General features: G+C 41.8%; 1 long non-coding RNA gene across 1 annotated transcript in view; it reads left to right on the top strand.

The window, feature by feature from the left end:
- The window catches only part of LOC108447821, an 88,820-nt gene that overhangs the window by 54,311 nt on the left and 14,211 nt on the right, over positions 1-20,298 (top strand). The window contains exons 2-3 of the long non-coding RNA XR_001863515.1: positions 9,711-10,072; positions 10,172-10,512. This is a non-coding gene — a long non-coding RNA (uncharacterized LOC108447821). The remainder of the gene's footprint in view (positions 1-9,710; positions 10,073-10,171; positions 10,513-20,298) is intronic.

Raw genomic sequence — 20,298 nt, 5'->3', positions numbered from 1 at the left:
CACGGATCTACCCATGGGCAGTGACAAAGTTGGGATCATGCAGTGTCCCTCACCTTTGACAGTGTGTTATTTCTACTGCTCTGGCAAAGAAACAACAACTTTTTCTATTCAAGAGTCTGAAATAGTTCCTAAGATTTTTTTAAAGGCCTTGTCTGTTCACAACCTCTTTGGGTGGTGGGTGTAGCAAAAGTCAGTGTCTTCTCCTGTAATGTGATGTGAAACTGAGGAAATCCCTGCTGCAGGATGTTCTGGTTGCTGGGAGTTCATATGAGCTTACGGGGAGGCTGGGCAAGTTAATGGGGAAGAAATGCATGCAGATTTAGTAAACACCAGCGAAGCACCTCAAGCCCTTCTGCTGCTGGATGTCTGAGCCTCAGGCTGCTGGTGATCAGGGAAGTGTTCTTGAAGTGTGCCAATGCCCTGTTTTAGAACTCTCCCCTATATATCTGCTGTAGTCCATTGATGGAAACAGGTTACCACTCTTCCCTGTACAACTTTTCCATTCTTGGATCCTGTGAGGGAAATGTGAGGTCTGTTAGGGAAGCTGGGGTGCGTGAGTTGTTGTGTCCAGCCAGCACACATGGGTCACAATGCAAGGAAATATTTTAAATCTTATGTAACCCCTTCTGGGGACAGGTTTAAGTTCTCTCTTGGATCAAGGCAGACATGAACAGGCTATTTGTGAGCTAGTTACAAAATGCAGCTTGCATTCCTAAACTGATCCATTGCACATTTAGGAAAAATAGAATAAAAGTGATGAAAATCACTGCCTTGGCTGGTAATTTGTGATCAGACAAAAAGTTAGGATCCTGGAATGATGACTTGTTCATCCAGCTGCAGTGCATATGCAGACACACATAAAAAATGTCAATGAATATTTTATTCCTATTAAATTATCAACAAACTCCATGTGTTGCACAGATAACAGGAGGGACCAATGTGCTGAACAGAGGTGCCTTGTCGTCACTATCTAGATTTGATTCTACCCCAATCAAATCAGTAAGAATTTTGCTACTGACTTTGGCAAAACCAGGACTTTCATCCTGAAGTATCAAACTACAGGAATTTAAGCACCTATCTTTACGTGGTCTGGACTGGAAACAGAATGTTTCTTTCAGTGAAATAAAGAGGCAACACATTCCTACTGGCTCATCAGCTTAAATTTCCTCTCACGTATTCTAACAGCAAGGAAAGGAAAAAAAAAAGAACAATGAAGCAAAAGTAGTATGTTGAATTAATAATACAATTTATACACTTAAAGGAATTTAAAAAATATATTTCCATAGAAATTGCTTCAGAAATACATCAGAGGCACAAATTAGACCCTCTGAGGTATGAGTAAATGCAAGGATGTAACACATGGTAATCGAATCATGTCATTTCATGGACACGGAGGTGATCAAAGCATTAATAAAAACTGCAAGGTCACCTTGAATAGAGGATTCAGTTTTGAGTGTCAAATGTCTCTTTCAAAGATTTAGTTTTGCTTGTGAGACTTGCAATGACTTGGGAAAATTTTGTCCCTGTGCATGAGTCACCATTAGTTCAGCGAAATACAAGGCTGAGGATGTATCTGCACATCCCACTTGGTGGAGCTGACCTGGCCTACACGAGGCTGTGAGCAGCCCCAGTCAAAAGGATAATAAGGCACAGCAAAAGGATGGGTCAGGCTGATCCTGCAGGATTCTCAGCCCAGTCCTTTTCCTTCATCAGACACAGACTGTGCCAAATATAGACAGCTAAACCCCCAGGGTTTCCAGGTGGCAGAAAACTGTGGTGGGTTTTTTTCCTCTCAGTCTAAAACAAGCCTTCCTCTTTACTTCACATGAACTAGAAAACCTAAGAAAAGACTGTTTTAGACACATCAACACACAGCGTTTCCGAAATGAAATCTGCTCCCCAGATGCTGCAGCTTCTCAGAGAAATCGATGATCTTGTCAGTTTTGCTGCGGGTAGCAGCTGCTCTGTGTCTCAGGAATTGTGGCTGGACTGGTGCCAGTGCCAGTCAGGCTTTCACAGTCCCAGCTCTCCATCAGAGACCAATCCACTTGGGCTGCTGGTCTGCTGTCCCAGGACCACCAACTTTGGGGCAACCTGCAGAAGGGATCTAGCCCAGGGCTGGGCCAGCAGCCAGTGAGGTCATTTGGAACTTCTGACTCCGAAGGTCCCAAGTCCCATCCCACGGCCATGACTTGGAGACAAGGCTCTTCTGCCCTGGAGTGATGTGCTGGATGCCATGCCCCAGATCCAGGACCTCAGGAAACCCCCATCCTCAACCCTGCCACCACCCACGTCATGAGTCATTCCCAAACCTGGAACTCCACACTGATTGCAGTTCCCCAAACTCAGGTGTATTTCCTCAGTTCTTGGGCCACGGGATTTCCATTGCATCAGATTCCTTGGTTTCCGCAGGGGATGTTTTTGACGCACCGTGAAGGGTTCCATCAGATATAGATACAGCCTCTTGGCTATGGTGTGGTTCCTAATTTATGTGGGCAAGAGCGAGACAAACCAGGACCTGAAAATGCTTGAGTAGAACTGATTAGGAAATGCCTTGTTTTCATGTTGCAAGAGTTGAGGAAAATAGTAAATACTTGTAATTTCTATAGGCAGAATTTAGTGAAGAACTTTTCCTGGGAAGTTGCAAGGACTTTTTTGGTTCTGAAGCTTTAGGTTTTTTGATGAGAACCCCTTGAAAATATTGAATCAAAATCTGCTCTGGGAAAACTGATTTAGAATCAGAAGACTTTCTGAAGCAATCTAGTTTCCTTGAAGAGATTTTAAGCTTAGTAGAAAATCCAATTTTCTGTTGAGAAGAAAATATTGTCAATTGTTCTGGATTTTGGTGCAGCTCTTCAGTTCCCCTGAGGTGGAATAGTATGAAGTAATCTTAATGGCTATCTGAAAAATGAATTGAGTCTTTCCCAAGGACCAGGAGGTCGTCTGGCCAAGAAATGAAGGAGAGAAGGCTGGAGTAGAATACTGCTGAATCCTGGCTGGAAAGATGGTGTCTCAGTGACTGTTTCTGTAGCTCGTGTTACATTCTGTGTGGTAAAACTCCAGGCTGATGAATTGCAACTTAAATATGCCCCCAGTGGACCATTACTAAGTGTGGAAACATTATTTATATTTTCCAAATAATTTCAAACAAAACAACCCCTGGCTAATGAAAAAGAAAAATTTGTCACCAAATCCCCTCAGTCCTATTAAGTGTTCCTGCTCGAGGAATATCATGATCTGCACAGGAACATGGTCGTTGTAAGAAACAGAATAAAGTGCCTTCATGCTGCTAGTGACCTCAGTTGGAATTCCTGGTTGCTGGAGAAATATTGGTCTGTGCCTACAGGGGAGGCTGTTATGTGCCCAGCCTGCTCTCCTGACACAGGACTAATGGCTGTTTGTAAATACTTCCAGCCTTAGTGGCACAGAGGATGCAGAACCATGTCAGATATTAATTACCTTGTGAATAAATACAGAGGTAGAAACTCTGGTTTTATCACTAGCTAGGTAGTGGATATTTACTCTGCTTTCCTCAGTAGTGCTTTTCATCTTGGTTTCACTGCATCAATAAGTGCATTCAATAAGTGCTTTTGCAGTCTCCTTGCAGGCTGGACTCTCTTCTAAGATTCAACCACTCATTATAAACAAAGCAATTAAAGTAGATATTATCAATAAAAGAACATTTGGGGCATTCCTTCATTTCCAAAGACTTTCCAGAATTCATCTTTGCCTTCACATGGATTATGTGTGTGGATGAAATGAAACAGGATGCTATACTGCTGTGCATATAGAATGCATATTCACACCTACTTTATACCATAGATTTTTATAGCTGTTAAATTTCCTTTTCATTATATTTGATTTGCTAAGATGAAGGCTTGTTTTATCAAAACTAATTACATGGTATGTATTTAATGTTCTGTCCCTAAGGTTTTCATAGTAATAAAATTGATTGTTACTGATTAAAATGGTTCTATTACATCAGCTTAATGTCACTTGAGGTGAATGCGGTATTAGAAAAAAGGCCATTAAAAATGTTGAATAGGGAACACAGAGGCAAGGATTAAAGAAAGAGAAAAGATTTTTTGAATGGGCACTCTTTAATAAAAAAATTAGTGATCAAGAATTTTAAAACATTTGACATGGCAGGGAGAGATATTTGAGATGTGTACAAAACCTTAGTGTTGTTATTAGTTTCATGCAATTCATTGGGTTACCACTCTCCAACTCCTAGGTAAATGTTCCATATATAACCTTAAAAACATAGTTTATATTAATTTCTTGTGTAATTACAGGCCTGCCAAATACAGATAAAACTGTCAATAGGGTGAAGCCTATCTTTGCAAGAAAATCACTTCTGGGACTATGCTTGCTAACCCACGACAAGCCAATATTTGGAAAAAAATCTACCTAATGATGAGCATCCCTTATTTCTCTGTCAAAGTAGACTCAGAAGGTCATTAAGGTTTATTGCAGGGAGAGGGAGGTTAAGGGCACAGCCACAGGCTCTACCAGAGTTGTTGGGAAGGTCTGGTGATGGCAGCAGGAGTTGCTCTTGGCTCCCTGGGATGGGACCTTGGGCAGCAGGGAAAGCATCGCTTTTGAACTTGGAGTGCAATGACTGAAAAGGAGAAAGAAACAAAGAAATTAAGAAAGGAGTCGAAAGAGGGGAGATATAAGACTGAGAAAGAGAAGAGACCTTAAAGAACAAGTCATTTTTAAGGGGAGAAACTCTTGGGCTCCCTCCACTCCTTTTCAGGTTAGAAAATATGAAGAGTAGAACAATTTCCTTTGCTTCATAGCTGTTATAATGTAGCTCTTTCAGAGCTCTGCATGGCTGCACTTCCAGGGAACCATAGAATCACAGAATCTTAGAACAGTCTGGGACAGGGATCACATAGTTCCAAGCTCCCCCCACCATGGTCAGGGACATCACCCACTAGATCAGGTTGCTCACGGCACCATTCAACCTGTACTTGAGTCAGTACCCACATGATTTGTCAAAAGATCTAATATTTTTTCTTGAGTCCCAGCTCCCTGGAGTCATGTGACCATCCAAGAGTCTGAGTTCCTTCTCTCTCTCAAAACCTGGAAATAGAATCTATATTTAGCTACTCAAAAGACAAGTAAGAGGAACTAGAGTTATAAGGACAAGTAAGAGGAACTAGAATTACAAAATCTGCATGATTTTTAAGCTGCTCCTGTAGGTCAGCATCTCACTTCAGAGCAGCTGCCCAGAACTTTCCTTATCCTCTCCTGTGATTTTTAACAAACTGAGAAGTCTCTCATATCGTCAATACCTCCTCTCTCCCTGGTCTCTGACAATTTTATTCATAATTCCATATTCTTTATTTTTTAGACGCAGCTGCTGAATGACAGTTCTTGATGTCAATTGCAGCTCACTGTCTTGCAAGAAGGCCAAAATGTCCCACTTCCATTTAACTTAAACTAAAGACCTTCAGAAGAGCTAAATTCAGTTGTACGGCTAAAATTATAATTACTTTAGTTTGAGGCTTAGAAACACAGCAGAGTAGGAATGTGTTATGCAAACCATGACTGGAAAGTGGCATGATGCAAAACTAAAGGAAAAATCAGTGAGCTCTGTGGGAGGAGGAGGAGGGAAGGAGGGAAGGTACTGAAAACTGGAAGCTTACTGGGTAAATAAATAAATACAAACAATGAAACGATAACAACCAAAGTTGGCAGCATGTCTGATATTTCAGTGACATTTTCCTAGAAAAGTAAATTCATCCACCCATCAACTACCTAGGAAACACTCCAGACAAAAGTAATTCTTGACATAAAAAGGCATTTTTTTGGCTCTGTAGGAAATGATGACCAAAAACTGGGGAGTGAGTCGTAAACCCCAGTATTGTGAGATGAGAACAACTGTACAAATACATAAAAGAAGGAACAAGCTTCATCTAAGGGAACACGAACCTTTTCATATAGAACTGTGCTTTTCAAAACTTCTAAGTAGTGTGTGCACTTTTATTTCCTTCCACAGTCAGTTTTAATTCATCCTTCACATTCCATTAAATTGAAAATACTGGTTAATTACCAGAAAGGAGAGCTTTGTATCCATGGAGAGAATGATTCTTGTTATTTTCCAGGAAAGGATGGCTGGGTATTAGGCCCTTGAGGGCAGGAAGATAGAAGAGGAGAGAAGGAAACAGGAGAATCTGGGGCATTGTAGCTTGTAAAGCGTGTGTGCAAGGAGAAATTATTGCACCTTTCCTGTAGCCAAGTCACAGCCTGTCCCAGTAAAGGAGGTATTTTTGTACCAGAGCTTACATGTGACTTTGTTCTGTACTTAGATCAGTCAAGAATATAAAAAAACTATGAAAAGATGACAGATTATGAATTTTGCCATTCTCTGTGTTAAATCAACTCTTCTTCTGAGGGGCATTTGGCTGGGTCATAGAGAAACTTCGTTATTCAAAGTAGGCCTTAGAGGACCAGTAGTTGGTAGGAAATCATCATCATGTTTGTGCACAGATTAAGGATAAGATTTTGGGACCTTTATGTGTGTATTTTTCACTGATACACGAATTAGAGTGGCATGTTTTTCATTTAAACATCCTGTTTATTTACTGAAAAATGAATTTTTGAGGAAACTAGATGTTTGTCAGTCAGAGCTGGATTTGGCCTTTTACACTTTCAGATTAAAAATGAATCATAAGAGAACTCTTTTAAAGTTAAAATACTACATTTTTGTGTTAAACCTTAGAATATTGCGGTAAGTTGTAACAAAACAAATATAAAACAACATTGGAAAGAAATCCTTTGCTTCAGGCTCAAAAAAGTATTTTAAATAGCCAATTTCACTGAGACATTTAAATTTTCATTTTAGATCAGTCTGAAACCACTGCAATTTGACTGGGAAATGTGAAGTCCATGATTTACGCAATTCCACGCAAAACACACTTTTGGTACTGGGCAGCAGGACCTGATGCTGAACAGCTGTGCAAATCTCAAGGTCTTAATATTTTAAGAGAACCCTGGACTAAGCAAAGTTCCTCACTTTGTCTGATTCATGTTGTCAGGCGATAAAAAGAGTTCAGGGGGGAAATGGACCTTACAGGTATTTTGAGAATATTTACACCATCTTAAGGCTTTCTAATAAAGGTACCTAATTTATGAGCTTAGGCATGTTATATATTCCATGGGGAGAGATAAACTCCTGGTTTAGCTCTTGAATTGTCTCTGAAGTCTCCACTGGCTGTAAAGCAGCCTAAGCACACCACTGAGATTGGGTACCTAGTAGTAGGAATTATGGATGCCTTCCCCAGATTCCTCAAAAGGCCATATTTGTGTGTTTCAGATAATATTTTCAGTGTTTAACAAGCAGTGGCTCATCTAGAATCTGGGAGGAACCAGCATGTTGTTTTCCATCCACATCTGGCAATGCAACCTGTGGGAGGACCACGGTGTCTTGTTGCATGTTTCACAGTTTATTGGATTTAAGTATCTTGTAGAATTCAAACCTGGGATACACGTGTAGTATCCAGCAAAATGATAGCCATTCCTGTGTTTACAGATTTAGGGAAAACAGGCAGGAAGAGGGAGCTGGGAATGGGAAGGCTGGCTGCTAGCAATAATTGCCAGCTGTGCATGCACAGGAAAGGGCAAGAACCTTGTGCCTTTATGAAAACCTGCGTTTAGAGCTTTTAAATAAAGGGGAGAGGCAGGAAGGGGAAGGAGTGGCTCCAGCAATTCTTAGCTGCATCTTTATACCAAAGAAAGGGTAATTGTAACCACAGATTGAACTGCAGCAAAACAGAGCTAATTATAGTTGGCTGCCAGTCTGTATCTTGCATTTGTGATATACCCATTGCAGGAGGTAGTTGGAGATGTAAGAACAGAGTATGTCTCCTTTTCTTTATATGGAATTTCCACTAATGAAGATGCTACAGAAGAGTCTGCTTAAAAGTGAAATGTTAGCTCCTCGGCTGATGTAAATCACTGTAATCCCACTGAAGTCAACACTGGAGATTTAACATCATGCTAATTGAAGTCAATGGAGCCAGGCTGATTACACCAGCTGAGGTAAATTCCCCTGTGCATTCTTTCCAGCTCTGAGGAGTGTTTGGAGCCTGCTCTCTGGTTTGAGTCACAGAGAGACCCCAGCTGTGCAGTTCAAACCAGGCTCCTTATTTAGAGCTGACCTTTCCTAAATTTCAGTTATGGTGTTGAGACTGGTGATTTCTATCCAGGTTCATCCCTTCACTTAATTTGCAGGGTTTCTTTCATCTTCCTGGCCCTTGTGGTTGCATTCCCTTGTGTTTGCAGATTTTTGCTTTTTGGCCTGTGTTATCTAATTAGGCCTGATATATTTAGCTGTCACAGAGTACAACAATCTGTAGCTAGGCTTCTGTTATTATTGATGGTAATATTGTATGGAAGGATCTCCAGATGGTGTTAAACATAGTCTTGTGAGCTCCTTTTCTGGTGTGTAAGCAAATGCTCAGTTTACGGAAGATCTGCTGTTTGATTTGGTCTCTCTCTTCATTATGCAGTGATCTTTTAGCAAAAGATGTAACAAATTGTGGATGGTCTTTTCTCATTCTCGTAGCTGAGGATAACTCATAGGGCAGAGTATTTTTTGAGGAATCAGAATTGGAGGGTTGAATTTCTGAAGGAGAAACTTTGCTTCAGAATGCTTGTGATGGCCTTCCTTCCAAGAGGAATGTCTGATATGTCCAGACAACTCAAGCTCTATAGCCCTCTGACTTTTCTACCAATGAGATGCCAATGCCAAAGACCCTTCCCCTCCTGTGTGCTGGGGAAAATGCTGAAGCAAAAGCCAGAATACACATATCTTCTTCAATGGATCTGCTAGAGTGTGTGCAGTTGTACAGATGAATTGGTTTATAACAACAACAAAGCTTCTGGTGCTGCAGAGGTGAAATCTGAGCATCAGAGGGTCTCTTTGCATATGGTATGAATGATGTTGGGGATGACAGGGCTTCTCTGTCACAGCTCTTTGCGCTTCCTGGTTTGTAGGTTGGTCCTGCTTGTTATTCTTGTGAGTTCTGGCAAGATAGGTAAGATAACTAGGAAGAAATACTAGCTTAATGGCAAAGAGACTCATTTAGAGTAAAGAGAGGAACTGAGCTTGTACTCTCAGGCTGTAGAGAACCTCAAACTTAGATGTCCTGTTCTGGAGTGAACATTTTAGTCAGTAGTTTTTTGTTTGTGTCCACCTTTGTCTCTCTTCAAAGGGACCAACATGGAGACAGAGACTCCAAGGAACCTTTGGCTAAGATAAGAAGGTGCACAATGTCTTCTGGGCTGGGTGGGAAGGACACCCAAGTCACAGCTACATCAGCCACTTGATGTAGACATTTGAAGTGTTTGTTGTATTTGGCTTTTCATAGAATCACTGAATGGTTTGGGTGGAAAGGGGCCTTAAAGGTCATCTAGTTTCAATCCCCCTGTCCCCTTTCACTAGAAACAAGATTTTTAATCTTTTAGTGTTGTGGGCACAGTTGAACTTTCAACATCCTGTGCAGAGGTAAGTGCATTTAGAAGAGTTTTGAGGGTTGCATTAAATGTGCTCACAAACAGATAGAGATGCCCTCAAACACAGTATAGATTTGGGTTTCTGCTGTTTTGTGTAGTAGGTGCGACTGTTGCTGTGGATTTTAACATCATGTGCAGGAAGTGTTCTGCATCACCACTGCCTGTGTTTTTACACTTTCTTTCAGGACATAAATACTCAGGACATCACTGCAACTGATGCACAGAGCCCCTGCTGTGAAGTGCCTTGCGCTGCTAATGAGACCCTGTGTGATCTCTTATCGCTGGAGGGGCTGCCAGATGCCACTAGGAAGAGGCCCAGAGAACTGGTGATGAACATAAGGCTTGTGAGAGGCAGTTTGCTAAGAACAGTAGCTTCACAAGAAACTTTGGGTTTAGCAGTCACTGCCTTCCAGATGGACAATACCTCTGTGAGCACATGCAGATGAGATCTTCAAGGTGGAGATGAGGGGAAGGGAGGAGAAAATTCTGCAAGCCGCTGAGACAATGAGAAGCCGGTCGTTAAAATCATAAAATGGTTGAAAGAATGGTGAGAGTGTTCCTGCCTAAAAACATGACAAATGTTTTATTCCTTGCTCTTGGGGAGAATTCCTGCTCTGCTGCATCCTGATATTTTTTCTCTCCTCAGGGAATGGCAGTCATCCTGCAATTACATTCTGCTTTTCGTGCTATCAGAGGGACTGATTTTATCTGCTGAAATCCTTGGGAAAGCTCCTATGGCCTCTCATCAGCACAGGATCAGCTCCTGAAAACTGTCTTCTGAAGTCTGGTTGGTGTCTCCCTAACTAGCTAGGAATGGAGTTTTGCTAGGCTGAGCACAACTTATCTGAAAGCCAAAGGATTTACCTGGGCTGTCATTCCTGATGTTGGGAATGAGAATGTAGATGGATTTTGGATGTTTCATTTTATGTGGGAGAATTGTACCAGCAGCAATGGCTGTCTCTGTTGTCCTGGGAGAACCAGCCATGGGTGAGTAGAAGAGAACTGCATTGCATAAAACCCTCTGTGACTGAGGGAGAAATTATTTTCCCCGGGACACTCACAGTCAGTTTTGCCTCTGGCAGGGTAAAATGAAGAGCAATAAGCAGAAGGCTGCTCTGTGGACTCCAGGCCCTTAGGAGGCATTAGGTTCTCCTTTTGTCACAGCACTGTGCAGATACCAGCCCTGTCTGTGAACAAGGAGCACAGTGCAGCTCAGGGATGCCATGTGTCAGTGTGCCAGGCTGTGTCAATCAGCCTGACCAACAGCTCATTGATGCAATAGGTGTTGATAAATAATATGCAGCTGCTCACTATTTTTATCTGATGACTACTTTAGTGTACTGAGCTCTGGAATATTCTCTGTTTCACGTTGGATTATGACTTTATGAAATCCACTGCACAATGCTGCAGGCCAACAGCATGTGTCTAGATGGGAATATTTAGCAGATATCTCAGGACCTTTGAGGTGAGCTGGTACCAGATGAGGGAGATCATGGTCCTCTGTCTCTTGGGCTGGCAGAGAAACCCTCCCAAAAAGGGAGTCTGCCGATGTTTATTTATATACCGTTATCTTGACTGTATAAAGCCACTTATAGGGACTGTACAGGCCTGAAAGGTGCAGGGAGAAGGACAGTCAGTTCTGAGGTTTAGCCAGGAAAACTAGGAGATAGTGTTGGAAAGAGAATTTGCCTCACTGGCACATCTGATGCCTGACAAAACCCTGACTAGCTGATTTAGCATTTTACAATATGGAAGTTTCCACTGTGTTGGCCTATTTGGAGAAGCTCTGGGGAGAGGGACCGGATTCAGTCTCTTCTTTTGTAACCATATATATTGTGGGCACAGAGAAGAGCCTGCAAAGTCTGTTCTGTTCACTATGGGTTTGTCCTCTCACTGTGTTGTGACAGCCTGGCTTGGAGACAGATTTTGGTTTTATTATGAAGAGTCTGAAATTTTCCTTAAGAGGCTGGAATATAGTTCCTCATTTAAGCAATTCAAAGCTTCCAGCTGGAAAAAAATATGTCCAAGGCTGTGCTTTGCTGCAGGCTTTTCTGCTACTGTCCCTGACTTTACAGTCACAAGTGCACATGGGTTTGCAAGTTATGTCTATGGTCTAACTGGGAGAGCTGTCTGAAGTGGTTGGCCTTGTTCCCTTCAGCAGAAACTAAATAAAATATATCAGTGTCTGCTGCCCTATTGTAAAATTTTCACATCAGCTGCGATCTTACTCTGATTCACTCTGTGCTGAGAACCATGGCTAGTTACAGAACACCTGAGTGAGTGGATGTCAAGTGCCCATTACCCACCAAACCTGCACACTTCTCTCCATTTTTTCTTTAGCTGATTTGAAAATAAAAGAAAGTCTGTCTGATTTCTGGAGCAGCAGTTAGCAAAAATGAATGTTGAAAACATCTCTCTCCAATACAAAGCAAGCCTTCATGCTCTTATCCCTCCTCGTGTGGCAAGACATGCATTTCCTGGAATTTCTGAGCCACTCAGATGAGCCGAGACAGGCAGTATTTAACCCAACATGGGCCTTGCTTTCAGAACAGATTTATTTTGTTGATGGTGCTCTACTCACTCACATCACCACAAAATCCTTTAGCATTTTGACTGTTTAGGTCTGCTGTATCTTCTTGCTGAGGCTCTGGGAGGGCTTGGGCAGTACAAGGGCTGTCTGTGCCCCCAGCAGCACTGGCCTGTGGCTAATGTGTCCTTTTTGGCAGAGACAAAAGGTGTCAAGGTTCGTATGGGCTCTGCTGGAGGGGCTGCACTCATGCAGGTGAGCACTGTCATTGCCTGGAAACATTCCTAAGGAGAGATGATGAAAACATCTCCTGTGTCCATCTTGACTGGTCCATAGAGCTGCCATGTTTCCCTAGGGATGGAACCACCCCAAAGTCCCTGCTTCTGTTTCCCACGCACACTGGATGCGATGGATTAGAGACAAGCGAAAATCGCTCTGAGTTCCCTCTTGTGCATTCAGTCCCATGCTCCAGCACAACTCAAATCTGTGCCAAGAGGCAATTCAGGTTAGCAAAGGGATATGCCATTTTTCTCTACCTCTGCTTCTTGTCACATTTTGTTAAACGCGGTCATGTAGCATGTAATGAAGACATCTGTTCGTTTTGTAGGAAACTGTGAAAAAGTGCGTGCGTTTGCCTTGTGCCATCTGTTGCCATTCTGATAAACAGTTGAAAGCTCTGGCAAACATAAACAAAAACAGTGTGCTTTGGTGCTATAACTGCACCATTTTCTTTCTTGGTGCTCTGTGTTTGAACCTTCCCTTGTGATGCATTAAATATTTGGGGCTCTGGTCTGCTGTAAGGAGATTGGATGCTCAGCAAACACTGCAGTTCTGCTTCTGTCCGTGTCCCTCCCCTGAACTTGAGACAGTGAGGAGAAGCAGGAGTTCCTGAGCTGCTGGAATGATGTGAAATGCTGTCTGTGCCACCTGGACGACTCAACTTTCTCCCCTCCAGATTTTGTGCCTCTGAGTGGAAACTTGGCTGAATCAAGGAAATTATTCAGGAATATACTACTGATCAGGAGGGATTTAGATGTATTATACAGGATTATTATTTTTCCAGAAGTCTGTCTTGTGAGCAAAGGTTCTGTGTTACAGAATGTGTTGAAAATAAGTAGCTTATATTGGATTTCTGTGATGATGAAGAACTATAACTGTATGGAAAGACAAAATAAAAGGGCACTTTTTGTGAGGCTCATGCTGTCAAAGAAACACAAATAACACAGTGCTGGAGAGGAGGGTATGGTGGCCAGCTAAAAGCAGACAGTGGAGAAAGAACACATGCAAACTTTTGACTGTGGCTTTCAATGCAAGACCATATAGAAGATCTCAAATATTACTATAAAAACATTTTTTTACAAAAAAGACCAGAAGTACTTGCACAGGAGTCTTTAGCATGTGTTACTTTGCATTTACCAGATCCAATCTACAGAAATAGTATCTGTCAAGTGGAAAAAAGATCTCTTTTAACTCCTTCTGCTGCATAGTTACTAAATATAGTGTTTTCTGGTGACAGTGCATTTTTGCTGGCATATATAGACTGTGCCAGTTAACAGCTAAATTACCTTTGTAGGTTTCTGCCTGAGTTGCATATAAAGTGAGCTACATTGCAGGTTAAAAAAAAAATGTACTCTTCTAACAATTATTAAAATTCATGTCTTATAAAGTACTTTAAGCAAAGAAGTTGAATGCAGAATGTCTAAGCCTATATTGCAGTCTTGGGACTGCTCTGACATGGAGAGCAGTATGAATACACAGTGGTAAAAACATAAGAAGCTAGGAAAAGATCACAGGAGAAATACCAGGTTTTCTTTTGAGACAAGCCATGGAAATGTGAAATTAAGAGGTGCTCTAATGCATACTGACAGGGAGCAGAGGCAGAGCTCACATTGCAACTACAGCTGGTTATTTTTAGGCTGGTTTCCTTAGGAAGGCAGGCTTATGAGCACGGGGGGATGTTTGTGTGTGTATATGGAGGCACCTGCCCCTGCACTGTCATGGCTTCTAAATCTGCTGGTCTCTTGTAGCTGAGTTTGACAAAGATGGTTGTTTGCATCCTAATGATTTCCTGACAGTGGATAGGGAGGGGAAGTCAACTCCATCTCTTGTTAGGCGGGAAGGGGTTCACATGGATAAAGACTGGAATAACACCCCAAATGTAGGAAAACCTTGAGAGGGAAGGTCTAGCACCTTGTTAGGCACAGGAGAATCTGGCTGCAGGGCACCGAGTCATAGGAAAACAGGTTTCAACAGTTCCACTGCTTATGGAACAACTTTTGAGGAGGTGGGACTTCTGGCAAAAGCTTCTTTTTGGCAACTTCAGCAGACTCTCCTCCTCTGTGCACCAGACAGGGAAGAGCATGAAGCGCAGACTCAGCAGGGGGTTACAGCAACTCTCGGGAATAGAGCTGCCAGGGGCTGCAATTTTTATTTCTGAGAAGATGTTGTAACCCTTTAAATTTAACTCCACAGTGTAAGCGTAGTGTAAGTATATGAAAAAATGCTGAACTTTCATTCTGATAAACATTTTGACAGTCAAAAATGCCATTGAAATAATTTTCTTCAGAATTTTTTCAGTAGAATTTTATCTTCCTCCAAAAGGTTAACTTTTATAAAGCAACATGGGGTTTTTTGTTTAAAAAAAAAAAAGAGCCTTGTCAGAAAGAGTTTATTGCTTGGAATCTAACCAATTTCAGTATCAAATGATAAATCAATCTGTACAATTACAGCTCTAATGGGGATTAGGTCACAGTAAAGCTTATGAGTACTCAAGACTTAATTAGCTCACTGAAATCAGTGCGACTCTACACTGACTTGGTAAGTCTTGAATCAGATTCTGAAAGCCTGATGAGCAGAAGGACTCAGTGCTGTGGTGCCTAAATTTCACAGATTTCTCCCCAGCTGCAGCTCACTGTCATCACTCTCTCCTGGAGTCTGGGGAGGGTCAGCTGCTGTTCTCTCAAAGTAGTGATCAGATGTGTTACTCACTTCTATTTTCTCCTTCCCCATCACCCATTTTGTAACAGTCACAGGATCTTGGTCTGAGATATTATTCAAATCTTCTCCTTACCTGGGGGATGGAGAATCCTCATTTCCCACTTGAACTCCACTAGATTTGGAGATTCTTCTAAGACAGGAGGTACTGGGCTCCTTTTCTTAGAGCTCTTTGTTTTGCATGGGGGAATTGCCACAGACAATTACTCTTGAGACTTGTGGTCAGGGTACTTGTAGGACTGAACATCTTTTAGACTCCTTGACAAACTGGTTTGCAATACCTTTATGTGAAGCAGGAACTCCTGGCTTTGGCTGAATTCCAGCCTTATCCCCTCTCTTCTGTCATGATCCTACTTGAGGGACCAAGCAAGGGTATGTGAGGTTTCTGTGCTTCCAGCTGGGTCCAAGAGACTTTATTCTTTCTTGTTGTTTGACCTTGTCTGTGGACAGATGGCCCTGCTGCATGTCTGCACATTTAGATGAAGGAGATATGAGTTGCAAGCTGTGTTGCTGTATTTTTGTAACTGAGCTTTGATAAGAGATTCTTTGATAAGAGACAGAAGAAATTCAGCCTCTGGGAAAGAAGAATTCAAATCCTGTCTTTCTGCATTCCAGCCAAACACATTTATCACTAGGCTAGAAGTTAGAACTGGAGAGCTTGGACCTTCATACTTTGGTCAGGGCCTGGTGCAGGTCTGTTCTTTTCTTTATTTATCAAATGCTTTCTTAATTCTTTCATACAATTAAAAACCCCATTAAAAATTCACAACTTTATTTTTACACTGTTGCCTAACTGGTTTTTATTTGCCCCCTTTTTTTGTGTCCCTGTCCATGTGTGTGGGACTATCTGGTTTTGTTCTGTGACTTTTCAAGCCCTTTTCTGATGTGTTATGTGCTGCTATCAATCTCTGTCTGTCTGGCTGAGAAACACAGCTGGAGGGGCACTGGGCTCTACAGGTGCGAGTAGGGTTGGGAAACATCTGGTTTGTGAATCACAGTAGGGCAAATGAGATGGTATCAATCTGCTCCACAACATAAAGACATGGACAGTTCCAATAATTCCACAAACTGCTAACTTTCTATCCCTAAAGTTAACTTTATTATCACCACATATATAGGCGCTTTGGGTCTTGAGGTGCCCAAGAGTTAAGCTGCAGCACTCTGGGAGTGTTTAGGTTAAACTATTTTTTTAAAATAAAGATGACAACTAGAGGCTTTAAACAAGAGCAAGCTTCCCATCATGTTGGCAGTGAGAGAGAACCACTACCTTGAAGTGATGAGTGTTATGCTAGGCAGCAAATGAAAAAAGAATGAGTACAGGGAGTAAGGTGAAGTAATTGGTGTATCACATTTATCAGTGGAGATGGGATTCTTAAGGCCACTGCCTTGTGCTCTTGCCTGTACCCCCCAAAGGGCATTTTACTTCTGGATCAATGTCTAGATGTGCTGGTAACTGCTGTTTGTCTCTGGGATTAAATGAGGTTCTCAGATGAGTTTACCCTATTTATAACTTGCTGTTAATCATAGAGGAGCTGTACAGGAGTGGTCAGTATTTGAGTGGCCATGTAAACAGGATAATTTTTCTCCTCAGCTCTTTATTATGTCTTAGGTTGTTGGTGAGGAGATATTTGTCTTCTAGTCTCTGCCTTATGTATGAGAGGACACGTCTGTAGAAATAACCATCTGTCCCCTTATTAAAGACCTTGAGGCACAGATTGCTTACAAAAAGGGGCACTGCAAGTAAGACAACAGCTAAGATAGTGGGATCACTTATGATCTCCCAATCCAGTCAGTATTCAGACAAAGAGTTTACAGGTGATTACAGCTGACTTTGAACTCATAAATTTTGGGCTAACAAATTATCTTCATTTTTTCTTTCTCTCACCTATATTTGTATTTCCTTATTTTGCCCATATAATTAGTGAAGCCTCAGTGTGTTTTGATCCTTGAGTGTGTTTTGATCCTTGAGCGTCTTTTGATCCTGATGAAGTATGTTTATTTATTGTAGAAATATAATTCTTGTACATTCTGTGGAAATATATTTTACTCCACATAAGAACAAGAAAGTAGGCAGCTTACTTATCTCCTGATTCTGGTTGAGGTGGTCACCCCCCAGGTTCGGAAAACAAAATGCATGTTGGCTGTGTTAATGTCTTTGTTGGAATGGAAGGGGGGCACTTGGGATATAATCTCTGCCATTTGTGAAAGTGAAACCTTTTGAGATGGTGGTAGTAGAAGGCAGGAGTTCAGGACACTTTGAGATCAGCAGCTCAAGGCAGTTCTCTGTCCACCTCACAGCCTGTTTATCGAGTCTGTACTTCATCAATTTGTCCAGGAAGATGTTATGGCAGACAAGTTAAGGCAAAAGCCTTAGTGAAGTCAAAATAAACAACATCCACTGCTCTTCCCTCATCCATCAAGCCTGTCATCTCATTGCAAAAGGCTATCAGGTTGGTCAGGCATGATTTACCCTTAAATCCATGCTGACTACTCCAAATCACCCTCTTGTCCTTCATATACTTGGAAATGGTGTCCAGGAGGACTTGCTCCTGGGATCAGGGAAGGCTGATGGGCCTGCAGTTCTCTGGAACCTCTTCCTTGCTCTCCTAGAAAGCAGGAGCAACATTTGCTTCCACCCAGTCTACAGGAAACTCCCATCTCCCCACGATTATTGAGAGTGTCCTCATAGTGACACTGGCCCCAACATTCATGGATGCATCCCATTAAGTCCCAAGGACTTTTTTGTCCAGTTTGTTTGAATGTTCCCCAAACTGATCTTCCTCTGCAGCAGGTAAGCCTTGCTCCAGACTTTCCTACTGGCCTCAGGGGATTCCTCAAGACCAAGGCACAAGCGAAGAAGGCATCAATTCTCCCAGGCTGGGATTCCATGTTCCTGCTGCCAGGATCCTGTGTTCCCACCTACGTGAGCTGTGTCTTTGTTGCTGACAGGAAATAGAGTGGAACTTAGTTCTGCACCTTAAAAGAAGGTGTTTAACCTCAGGAAAATAGGTTATGCTCTTTTGATCTTTTTTTTTTGGTAAATGTGAACTCTTTTATGTTGTTTTGCTGACACTTATGAGCACAAGAGACAGAAGACCAAAATGTCTGTTAGCCTAGTTATGTCTTACATCCAGAAGAACAGCTATTAACACAAAAGAAAAACAGGACCCCCTATGGCTTTTGTCTTTTGCATTCAGTTATTCATCCCTGCAAACAGTATGGGAAAGTTTTACCAGGTAAGTTTGTTTCTGAGGCAACAAATCACAGTAAGCAGATTGATCATGAGTTAGTGATTAGGGAGAGGGGGGAGAAAAACAACACCCTTCAGCTATAATGTTTTCTAAAGTTAACACGTCGCATAGGAGGTGTAAATGATATGAGGTCTGAGGGCTGCCGAATTTCCAAATGCCTTCCTGCAATATCTTGGTCTGGCAATTAATCAATTTTCTGTGCCTTTCAGAGTTTTCCTCTGAACAATGTTCTTCCTCTGAAGCTCATTAGCCATCAAAACCTGTCATGTCTACACATGTTTTTCTTGCACCTCATTAAGAGATTATTGATTGTTGGCTTCTACCTCTTTCAGAATTTGCTTCAGAAAATTAATTTCAACCACGAGTGCAATTTAACGGAATGCTTTTGCCAATGCTCGATAATGACTTCCTTTGTTTAAAACCATTTAAAAATTTTCATCATGTTTATTTTGTGCCCTGCAAAATACGAATCATCTTCAGCTGAAGCAAAAAAGGGAGAAAATGTACCTTGATAAAAATGTATGATATTGTCTTAAGATAGATTGAAGCCTGAAGCAGTTTCAGAAATGCAAGAAAACTTCATAATTGCTATTGATCCATTTGTAACAAGTGTATCTTGTGGCCACCAGATTTTTCTTGCTGTATGAGGTTTGTCAATATAGTCATTCCATTGAGGGAGGAACATAGGCCAAGCAATTAACATTTTTTTGGGGGGATTGCTTTGGTAATTAGGGCCAATTTTTCACTGGTAGGTTATTAATTATTCAGGTCTCACGGGGTTTTTTAATAGGAAACATTGGCAAGTTCTTTCTGCACTCATGAACAAACTTCTCCTGAGTCGTCAGCCAGTGAAGTCAGTCAGACACTCTTTTGCTCAGGAAGAGGGAATGAGAAAAAAGGCTTTTTACGTACCCATTTCCTGGATGTTACATCTGTTCTGGCTAGTGCAAAAGGATAGGCTCATCTTTTAAAGTTGCTGGGGTAGGCAAAGCGATGGCACAGATTTTACAGGGAGGGAAACAGCTGAAGTAGAGAGAGATGAAGGACCAGATTTGCCCAAGGTTTCTAATTGCTCTTGGACGCTAATGAGAGTCAGAAGGGCTCTCATAATGGGAGGCATCAAGTCGCTGATGTTCCCATGCTGAAATCAAGAAGAGGTGGGGTATCAAACCTTTCTGTGTACTTTTGACATTGCAGTGAGATGATTACAAAAGCTCATCCTGGAAAATGTAGCACTGAGGGTCTTCTTTCCCAGAGACTCTCTCTTGACTGACAAAGCTGTGTTAAGAGGTGTTCCTTGTTTACCCAGCCTCAGTGCTGTCTGTGTATTCCTGCCTCCTGCTTTTATCACACAGGTTTCACAGACTCCTTCAGTCATGTCTAGATGGTCTATTTTGACAACAGTGCAAAATGGACAGATGAACAAGTATGACTCAAAATCAAATCAAAAGAGCTCTGCTATACAGCTAGACAGCAGGGGTTCCTGGAAGAGGATCAAGGATCATTGAAGCTGGAAGGGACCTCTGGAAATTGCCGTGTTCAAGACCCTGGCACAGAGCTGTTTCAGCTAGAGGAGTTTTCTCAGTGCTATATCCAGTCAGGTTTAAATACCTTAAAGAATGGAGACTCCACAACTATGCTGTGCAACCAGTTCTCACGTTCAACTCCCCTTGCAATTAATTCTTGGGTTTTGGGGAGTTTCTTGTATTTAATTTTGTGCCTGTTGCCTCTTTACTGGACGCCATTGAGGTTTATCAGTCATCTCTATTCTTCCCTGACCGATATTTATACACATTGACAAGATTCTCCTTTCTCCTGAGTCTTTTTTTTTTTGTCTAGGCTAAGCAATCTTGTCTTTCTCAACCTCACCTCAAATGGAGGTAAGTGGTAGCAACATTTGAATCTGGCTTCACTGTCAAGAGTAAGCTTGTGAAAAGTCACTCTAAGGATATCTGATAACTGAAGCATTGGCTTCTGGTTTCCCAGAGCATTCTGTTCAAG

Source organism: Corvus brachyrhynchos, unplaced genomic scaffold (assembly GCF_000691975.1).
Source record: "Corvus brachyrhynchos isolate BGI_N302 unplaced genomic scaffold, ASM69197v1 scaffold245, whole genome shotgun sequence".
Classification (NCBI taxonomy): domain Eukaryota; kingdom Metazoa; phylum Chordata; class Aves; order Passeriformes; family Corvidae; genus Corvus; species Corvus brachyrhynchos.
The sequence above is the reverse complement of the archived record's forward strand: the minus strand, read 5'-3'. Positions and strand labels throughout refer to the sequence as shown.